The 10,457-nt window shown below is 40.7% G+C and overlaps 1 pseudogene; it reads left to right on the top strand.

The window, feature by feature from the left end:
• The first annotated feature begins 7,511 nt into the window (after positions 1–7,511).
• On the top strand, positions 7,512–8,854 carry LOC131900102 (lamina-associated polypeptide 2-like; annotated as a pseudogene).
• The last annotated feature ends 1,603 nt before the right edge of the window (positions 8,855–10,457 follow it).

Here is a 10,457-nt window from a genome sequence, read left to right as displayed (position 1 = left end):
TGGGGTAACTGAAGTTAAGGAAAGCTGGCTAGAAACTAAGCCTAGCTAAGGCCGGGCATTTATAATTAAGAATAAACCTCTGTGTGTGATTTATTTGGGAGCTGGGTGGTGGGCCTCCAAAGAGCCAAAAGAGTAAAATACCAACAACATCATTTTGGCATATTCAACTTGACCTCCTGTTTTTATTTAACTGTGTGGGAAAACATTTGTGTCCACTTACTGACCGAAGAACTTCAATTGTGATTTCACCTCAATAAAGTTAGTGTGGCAAAGAAAAAATAAACAAGATGTATACATGGACTTTGTTTAAAGATTTTGGACCTTGGAGATCACAATGTGCTATATGAATAGTCTTTCTTAGCACTGGAACTGTTTTGTAGGCTTTATTTTTAATGTGGACATCTTATTTCACCACATTGTTTTTGTACTTGGAAAATAAGGCAAAACATGGTGATGTAATGTGAAGCTGCACATCCAATACTTGGAATTTTTACAGAAAAGATGTATGACTTATTCTCTGCTGAGTAAAACTGTTGTGGAATGATGTTCAGTGGGTCATGTGGTTGTGTTTCCTGTAATGCTGCTGTTTGTTGTTCATGCAAGGTACAGCAATAAGCTCTTCTGTGACTTCTGATAATGGTGGTATTGCTCTTGCAGCCCTATCATACTACATCCTGAAATACTTTTCATATCATGAAAGTCCTACTTCCTTCAGACCCATTTAAGTACACTCGATTTTCGGCAGGGATCTTTTAGGGCAGCATATATGACTCTTTCACAGAACTATACCAGCCTGTCCATATTTGAGAACACTGCTAATTAGCTTTAAGACTGTCATTGGAATCTTGGACTTTTTGTTTACAGTAAAGCCTTTTTCCTGTCAATACATCTCACTACCAAAATATTTTGAGATAAAAAAGTGTGAGGTGTGCTTGTTTAGAAACTAACACTGCTCCTCCATTCCACTTGGATTCATTGTTGCGTCATCTTCTATTACCAAAATATATATATAATTTTGGGGAGTTTTTTTTTTTGGGTTTTTGGGGGGATTGTTTTGGTTTGGTTTGGGGAGGGATGTTGAAGTTTTTGTTTGTTTTAACCCTATGCTTTCTGATGTGATTAGATTTCAAAAAACCAAACATTTGCTTTGAATTATACACACACACACACACACACACACACACTCACTCACAAAATCCTATGTGCTCTAACTCTAATTAAGGACAATGAAGACATCTGCCATCTGGTGGTCAGAATCAAAATTGCAGTTCTGAAAGGCTCTGATGCTGAAGCTTTTCAAACAGGAAAGGGGAAAGGTGGGGCTTAGAGTCCTGACATAAGCCAGATCTTTCTAGAATGTACAACCCAATGGCAGCGATTATCTAAACACACGATTTTTTACTGTCTCTAAGCCCCAAACTAGATATTCACTTCCTGCCTGAACTGAAGAGAAAACTGCATGATTATTTTGGAAGAAGTTTGAGACAGAAAACAAACCTGAAGATACACTACCAAAAGAATTGTTTTCATCTAAATATACTTTGCTCAACGAATCAATGTATTATGTACCACTTCCAAAATGAAATAGATGTCCATGATTTTTGTCAGTTGAGTTACATTTTTAGTTTTACATTTTAAAATGATTTTATTCATTTATTTATTTATTTATTTATTTATTTATTTATTTATTATTTATTTATTTATTTGGGGCGGGGGTGTAGACGTTGATGTAACCATGCTTCAGTGAATGAGTTTAGAGGTCAGAGAACAACCAGCATGAGTCCCTTCCTTCCTTTCACCCTATGGGTGCTGTAGGAGACCAGATCTTTGTGCTCCCACATAAGCTCTAGTGGAATCAAATGTTAAACAACACATGGGGTTGTCCTTCAAAGGAATGCACAGCCTGTTGTCTGCCCAGCAGGCTGGGAATGGACTTGGCTAATAGCCTGGTTACCTTTACACTGTCTGTGTGGCCGAGAACACACGAAACCCTCCCCCAGACTCTTATTGTAAACTTGTTTTTCTCAGTCAGTTTATAGAACCTGTGTTTGAATCAACAGTGCCTCCTTAGTCAGGTTGAACAGAACAGACTTCTGGCCTCACTCACTCACACTATTACTCTGCTGGCAGTGGTGGTCTCACAGACACCCTCCCAAACCCACATCCCAACCTCAAGTTTCCAGAGACCAAACTCATGTCATGCTGCTTAACCATCTTCCTACCTCCATATTTCTATCTTAACATGTTTTCCTAATTACAAGTTTTCCAAAAAGTCAAAAAGAAATGTATGTGTAAACTGAACCCTGTGTGTCTCCTCTGCCTGACCCTCACCCTCTGACTCAGATATATCCCCTGAAAATAGATGTGTGCACTTCAGACGTGTCTTTCCGAGTGCAGTTAAATACAAAGGAAAGCACTTAGCTAAAATACATATTATCCAAAATCCTAATCACTGCATACTTACTCGTTCACATTCTGCCTATTTCACTGACCATCATAGCTCTTCACATTACATTTATAAAGGACTAGTGCCTAATAGGCACAAAATATTGCGTTCTCTTTTAAATACAGGATCTCTTGTAACCCAGGGTGGCCTTGAACTGCCTATGTTGTTGAAGATGGCCTTGAAATCAGAATCCTCCTGCCTCCACATCTTGAGTGCTGAGATAACAAATATGCATCTCTGAGCCCAGCTCCAAATATTGCTTGAACTCACCTATCTCTTAGTAAGCCAGTTTGCCGAACATTCTGCAGATATAAACTCCATATAGTTTACAAATATTCCATTTTGTCACCTAACTTTTGACTGTTTTCCTGCCATCCACAGTACTTCCTTAACTGTTTTCTGTATCTGGATTAAAATGATTACTTTCTCACAATGTCTCCCGGAGACCAAACTGATCTTGAACTCCCGGTCCTGCTGCCTCTCTCTAACAAGTGCTGAGAAGACAGGCATGCAACACCATGTCATTTTAATGTTTTCAATAATATTAACATTAAACCCTCCTACATAAAATAACAAACAGTTTATTTTAAGATGCATAATGTATAGCATCTACTAAGATAGCTATTATATAAAAACAAAATGTGTTGATGGAGATATGAAGACAGTGGGACACTTTGTATTGTCGATGTAAACACAAATGATGCAGCCTCTTTAGAAAACAGTAGAGCAGCCCTTCAAAAATTAGACATTGAACTAACCCATGATCCAGTAATTCACCTTCTAGGCATGTACTGAAAGAAATGAGAGCAGAGATTCAAATGGGGTAGCTTCCCATTCATGGTCATAGCAGCATTATCCATAATGGTCAAATGATGGAAACACCCATGTTCATGGACAGACAAGTATGGCATATCCACAGGATGGACTGTCATTTGGCCTTCAAAATTAAAGAATTTCTGCTAAATGCACCACTACACAGGTAAACCCTGTGAAAACATGCTAAGCAAAAGAAGCAAGACAGCAAAGGAAAAACACACTATGATTCCACTTCTATTATGTACTCAGGAGCCAAATTCATATGAAATGGAGAGTAGAATGATGGATTTCAGTGTCTGTGGGAGGGAAAATAGGAAATTATATCAATGAGTACAGAATTCCAGTGATGTAAGATAAGTACTGGGGAAGAATGGTGGTGAGGATTTCACAACAATGTGATTGTGTTTATTTGTGTATAGCTATTGAGGATTAAATCCAGGGCTTTGTCCTTCTCACTGACGGCCATCTCCAGGATAATGTGGATGCATTTAATGCCCCTGAAGGGTACTCCTGGAAATGAGTGAAATGGCAATTTCGAAGGCATTTATACTTCATAAATGAGAAATGAATAAAATTGACAATAGTATCAGAACTTGAGCTTTCCCCTGGGAGCATCCCATGCCAGCACCCAGGACACAAAGGAAAAGCTTGAATGATTCCAACTTCAGTGGCTGTACAAAGCCTCCCCTAGCTCCCAGCTCACACTCAAGGATGGGGACATCACAAACACATGGACAGATAGAGACAGACTTCCAGATAACTCTTTGTCTATCCCATTCACCCACCTCTCTGTATTGATTAGTGGGAATGCATCATTGATCATGAGAATTAACCACAGGTTTACTGTAAACAGCTTAGACCAATGGTTCTCAACCTGTGGGTCTTGACCCCTTTAGGGTCAAAGGACCCATTTACAGGGGTTGCAAATCAGATGTCCTGCATATCAGATATCTACATTATGATTCATAACAGTAGCAAAACTATAGTTGTGAAGTAGCAACAAAAATAATTTTATGCTTGTAAGTCACCACGAGTGACTGTACTAAAGGGTCACAGCATTAGGAAGCTTGAGAACCACTGTCTTAGACGGTCTTTACTGAATTTTTTCTATGTATTATGTCTAAATTTTATTGTATTTTTTCCATAGTGTCTCATGTACACCAAACTGACCTTGAACTCGCCAAGTGCAGAGAATACAGGTGTGCATCGCCATGTCCACTTTTAATTTTTTCAATAATATTAATATTGAAAATAGTAATGCAGATTTTTTCGTTTTTTTCAAGGCAGGGTTTCTCTGTGTAGCTTTGGAGTCTGTCCTGGAACTTGATCTGTAGACCAGGCTGGACTCGAAATCACAGAGATCCACCTGCCTCTGCCTCCCCTGTGCTCTGATTAAAGGTGTGTGCCACCACTGCCCCACATGCAGTTGTTTTTTTTTTTAATTAAGCAATGTCCTGTCCAGCATCAATTATTCACTAAGAGTAGGCAGTTAGAACCTTGGAAACTTCCTGAAATAAAAGAGAAAGCTTTTGATTAATTCCAGATTTTCCTACTAAACAGCCTCCCTGCAGGGTCGTTTCCCTGATTTCCTTAAGCTTCCTATACCCTGATCTTCACTGTGAATTTCATAAAAAGTGAACTAGAGAGAAACAGGCTGGTAGTCTTTTTCCAAGGGACAGTTGAGAGCTGCCCTGTGGGTGCTGGGAATTGAACCCGGGTCTACCAGAAGAGCAGCCACTGCTCCCAACTACTGAGCCATCTCTCTAGCCCGAAGAAGGTGCCTCAATTAAGAGTATTGGCTGTGCCGGGAGGTGGTGGTGCCTAGCACTAGGAGGCAGAGGCAGGTGGATCTGAGTTCGAGGCCAGCCTGTTCCACAGAGCGGGTTCCACAACAGACTCCAAAGCTACACAGAGAAAACCGGTCTGGAAAAGCCATTAAAAAAAAAAGAAAAAGAAAAGAGAGCACTGTTTGCTCTTCCAAAGAGCCCAAGTTTTTTTGTTTGGTTGGTTCGTTGGTTGGTTTTGTTTCTTTCTTTGTTTGTTTGTTTGTTTTGAGACCGGGTTTCTCTGTGTAGTATTGGTTCCTGTGCTGGACCTCGCTCTGTAGACCAGGCTGGACTCAAACTCACAGAGATCCGCCTGGCTCTGTTTCCCTGAGTGCTGGGATTAAAGGCATGTGCCACCACTGCCCCACATACAGTTTTTTGGGGTTATTTTTTTAAGATTTATTTATTATTATGTATACAGTGTTCTGCCTGCATATATGGCTGCAGGCCAGAAGAGGGCATCAGATCCTATTACAGATGGTTGTGAGCCACCATGTGCTTGCTGGGTATTGGACTCAGGACCTTTGGAAGAGCAGCCAGTACCCTCAACCTCTGAGCCATCTCTCCAGCCCACAGTTGTTTGTTTGTTGTTGTTGTTTGTTTTTGTTTTTTAATTAAGCAATGTCTTGGCTAGCATCAATTATTCACTAAGATTAGGCAGTTAGAACCTTGGAAACTTTCTGACATAAAAGACAAGGTTTTTGATTAATTCCAGATTTTCCTACAAAGCAGCATCCCTGCAAGGTCGTTTCCCTGATTCACTTAACCTTCCTATACCCTGATCTTCATTGTGAATTTAGCAAAAAGTGAACTGAAGAGAGGTAGGTCAGTAGTCTTTTTTCATTGGAAACGGGACAGTTGTGAGCTGCCATGTGGGTGCTGGGAATTGAACCCAGGTCTACCAGAAGAACAGCCACTGTTCCCAACCACTGACCCATCTCTCCAGCCCGCCAATGGATACTCAGTTAAGAGTATTGGCTGTGTCTGGTGGTGGTGGTGCCCAACACTTGGGAGGCAGAGGCAGGTGGATATCTGTGAGTTCGAGGCCAGCCTGGTCTACAGAGCAAGTTTCTGAGCAGACTCCAAAGCTAATCAGAGAAATCCGAAACACTCCCCCCCCCCCAAAAAAAGAAAGAAATTCCTGTTGCATCATTCTGTGAGGTTGAGGCCATCCTAGTTTACAGAGTGAGTTCCAGGCTAGCCAGGACTACACAGAGAACCCTGTTTAGAAAAATCAAACAAACCTTTGTGGTTCAGGATGTGGCTCCGTCGTGCTGATCTAACACCTGAGAGGAATACCAGTATCTCAAATAAATCAGTGCTCTTTGTACCATCTTCTGTTTTTCATTTCGTTCTAACGATAGATTCATGCATTCTGGGCAAGTACACTATTGAGTGATAGCCTCCACCTGCATCATCATTTCCTGTTGGCCTTTTTATTCCATCCTTTGAAAAAAACTGATAAAGTAACAAGTTTCCTTATGTCATGTCCATGAATACTTCTGTATTTATTGGGCTTTGTCCCCCCACCCCCACATCCCCACCTGTGACCTTGCTCTCCTCCTACAGCTCCTGTTCCCAGTGACCCCCTTCTGCTTTTCTCTTGCAGGTATTCTTGGTGTTAGGATTCTGTACATGTGCAGCTTGGCTCTAATGGCTTACAGCAGCAGCAGGTGCTGACACAATCCCCACCTTTAAAAAGCCGGATATGAACCCCCACCCCCTCTTTCTGTTTTCTCTCTGCTCTGCTCTGCTCCCTCAAACATCTTTCTCTCTCACCAGGCCTGGTCCCCTTCTCCACACCCATTTTTCCCTCCTAATAAAGCTCTAAACACTAACATTGGGTTCTTCCGTCGCCCATGACTCTTCAGATGACCAAGCAGCACCATATACCCATCTCTTGGGCCTTCTCTCCTCCTCAGTCCTCTCTTAGGCCCCCCTTTTCTCTTTCCACAGTCCCCTTTCTTCTTTCATGACAGGCACACACACACAGACAAACTAAAATCTAAGATCTACATGTTAGAGAAAATGTGGTTTTGTCCTGAGACTTTTTTTTTTTTGGGGGGGGGTAGGGACAGAAGGGGACACAGGGTTTCTCTATGTAGCCCTAGCTGTCCTCGAACTCACTCTCTATGTAGATCAGACTGGCTTTGAACTCACAGACATCCTACTGCCTCTGTTTCCCAAGTACTGAAATTAAAGATATGTGCCATGATGCCCAGATCAGACATAACAATTTCCAGTTCCATTCATTTTGCTGAAAAAAATCACAATTTTATATTTATATATAGCTGGAGAAAATTCTATTGTGTATACATATCAGCTTACATGTGGTTTTTCTCATAATCCACTTTTTGGATTTTTGTGTGTTTTTATATAATGGGAAGAGCAGTCTGTGTGTGGGGTTGTGTATGTGTGCCTATATGTGTCAGTGGAGGCCAGAGAATTTAGATCCTGGACCTGGTTTTGCAAGTGGCTGTGGGCCAGCCACCCAATGTGGATTCGGGGAACTGAACTCTGATTTTCTGGGAGAGCAGGTATGTGCTCTTAAATGCTAAGTCATCTCTCTAGGCTCCCTTTTCTGTTTATTGAAGCTGTCTGTATTCATAATATTATACAAAACACTGGGCACAGTATGCCTTAACCCCCAGCATGACATCTAGGTATCATATTTACTAAGTGCCTTTCCATACCTTTAATTAAATGCCACGAACCAATCATTAAAGCCTAGTAATACTGAGAGTGACAAAATTTGCATGCATTTCAAATGAACATAGAAAATATGGATGCAATCGAATCATATCTCATGAAACTATACTGGCTTCAAGCAACAGAGCCTCAGTTGTCAGCAGGTTAACAGGACATTTCAAGCAAACAGTTCCTAGGAAAAAATGAGTGTTTGGGGAAATATTATCTTAAGGTGTGTTACTTTTGTTTATGTGCATTTGTTTAATTCTGTGAAGCTGTGTTACTGTTCCTGTCTAAAACAAATGATGGTCTAATAAAGAAGTGAATGGCCAATTGTTAGGAAAGAGAAAGGATAGTGGGGCTGGCAGGCAGAGAGAATAAAAAGAAGGGGAAACCTAGGAGGAGAGATCAATGAGTGTGGGCAAGAGAGAGAGAGACAGAGACAGAGAGGACACTAGGGACTAGTCACCCAGCCAACCAGCCACAGAGTAAGAGTAAGATTTACAGAAAATAGAGAACGGGAAAAGCCCAGAGTCATAAGGGTGATAGGATAATTTGAGAAAAAAAAGCTGGCTAGAAACAAGTCAAGCTAAAGCCAGGCATTTATAATTAAGAATAAGCCCTGTGTGTGACTTATTGGGAGCTGGTTGGCAGGCCACACAAAAGAGCAAAAACAAACAACACCATTAAGTGCTAAAGTAAAGAAGAGCAGAAAGGGATATTCTTAAGGAGCTGTTCCCCTAGGAAGCATCTGTGCCTAGAGGAATTAATGCTAGTTGCTGCAGACCAACCAAAGGGGCTGCAGGCCAGCCACTAGAACTCAGATGATTCCAGGATGGGGCAATCATTCTCATCTAAATATGTCCCTAAGTAGGTTCCCTTGGCAGATGTCAGGTCAGAGAAAACAGAGAAGGGATGCTCCATTCCCATGTGGAATACAGTGCTGCTGTTTGTTTTTGAAGAAGTGGATATTGTTGTTGGTGTTGGTGTTGTTTTCTTTTGAGCCAGTCAAGCTATGGAAACCAACCAAGGAAATCTCTTCTCTGCTATTCTTCAAAATGCTAAAGTATCTGGCTGAAGATACCATGTTGAAGAATATTATTTTAAGGGGTGTTACTTTGTTTCTGTTGCATTTGTTTAACTCTGTGAAGTTGTGTTACTATGCCTAACACACCTGATGGTCTCATACAGAACTGAGCAGCCAATGGTGAGGCAGGAGAAAGGATAGTTGGGGCTGGCCTGCAGAGAGAATAAACAGAAGGAGAAACCAGGGAAGAGGGATTTGAAAAGGAGGAGCCAGAGCAGAAGGAGGACTCCAGGGTCATCCACTCAGCTACACAGCAAGACACAGAGGAAGAGTAAGGTTTACAGAATCTAGAGAACAGGGAAGGTCCAGAGGCAAAAGAAAGATGGGATAACTTAAGTTAAGGAAAGCTGGCTAGAAACTAAGCCTAGCTAAGGCCTGGCATTTATAATTAAGAATAAGCCTCTTTGTGTGATGTATTTGGGAGCTGGGTGGTGGGCCTCCAAAGAGCCAAAAGAGTAAAATACCAACAACTTCATTTTGGAATATTCAGCTTGACCTCCTGTTTTTATTAACTGTGTGGGAAAACATTTGTGTCCTCTTACTGACTGAATAACTACAATTGTGATTTCACCTCAATAAAGTTAGTGTGGCAAAGAAAAGTAAACAAGATGTATACATGGACTTTGTTTAATTTTCGGACCATGGAGATCACAATGTGCTATATGAATAATCTTTCCTAGCACTGAAACTGTTTTGTAGGCTTTATTTTTAATGTGGACATCTTATTTCACCACATTGTGTTTTGTACTTGGAAAATAAGGCAAAACATGGTGATGTAATGTGAAGCTGCACATCCAATACTTGGAATTTTTACAGAAAAGATTTATGACTTATTCTCTGCTGAGTAAAACTGTTGTGGAATGATGTTCAGTGGGTCATGTGGTTGTGTTTCCTGTAATGCTGCTGTTTGTTGTTCATGCAAGGTACAGCAATAAGCTCTTCTGTGACTTCTGATAATGGTGGTATTGCTCTTGCAGCCCTATCACACTACATCCTGAAATACTTTTCATATCATGAAAGTCCTACTTCCTTCAGACCCATTTAAGTCACTCGATTTTCGGCAGGGATCTTTTAGGGCAGCGTATATGACTCTTTCACAGAACTATACCAGGCTGTCCATATTTGAGAACACTGCTAATTAGCTTTAAGACTGTCATTGGAATCTTGGACTTTTTAGTTACAGTAAAGCCTTTTTCCTGTCAATACATCTCACTACCAAAATATTTTGAGATAAAAAAGTGTGAGGTGTGCTTGTTTAGAAACTAACACTGCTCCTCTATTCCACTTGGATTCATTGTTGCATCATCTTCTATTACCAAAATATGTATGTAATTTTGGAGAGTTTTTTTTTTTTTTTTTTTTGGTTTTTTGGGGGGATTGTTTTGTTTTGGTTTGGGGAGGGATGTTGAAGTTTTTGTTTGTTTTAACCCTATGCTTTCTGATTTGATTTGATTAAAAAAACCAAACATTTGCTTTGAATTACACACACACACACACACACACACACACACACACACACACACACACACATGCACACACACACACTCACAAAATCCTATGTCCTCTAATAAGGACAATGAAGACATCTGCCATC

The sequence above is a fragment of the Peromyscus eremicus genome, chromosome X (assembly GCF_949786415.1).
Source record: "Peromyscus eremicus chromosome X, PerEre_H2_v1, whole genome shotgun sequence".
Classification (NCBI taxonomy): Eukaryota; Metazoa; Chordata; class Mammalia; order Rodentia; family Cricetidae; genus Peromyscus; species Peromyscus eremicus.
This window is presented reverse-complemented; position numbering and strand designations above follow the sequence as displayed.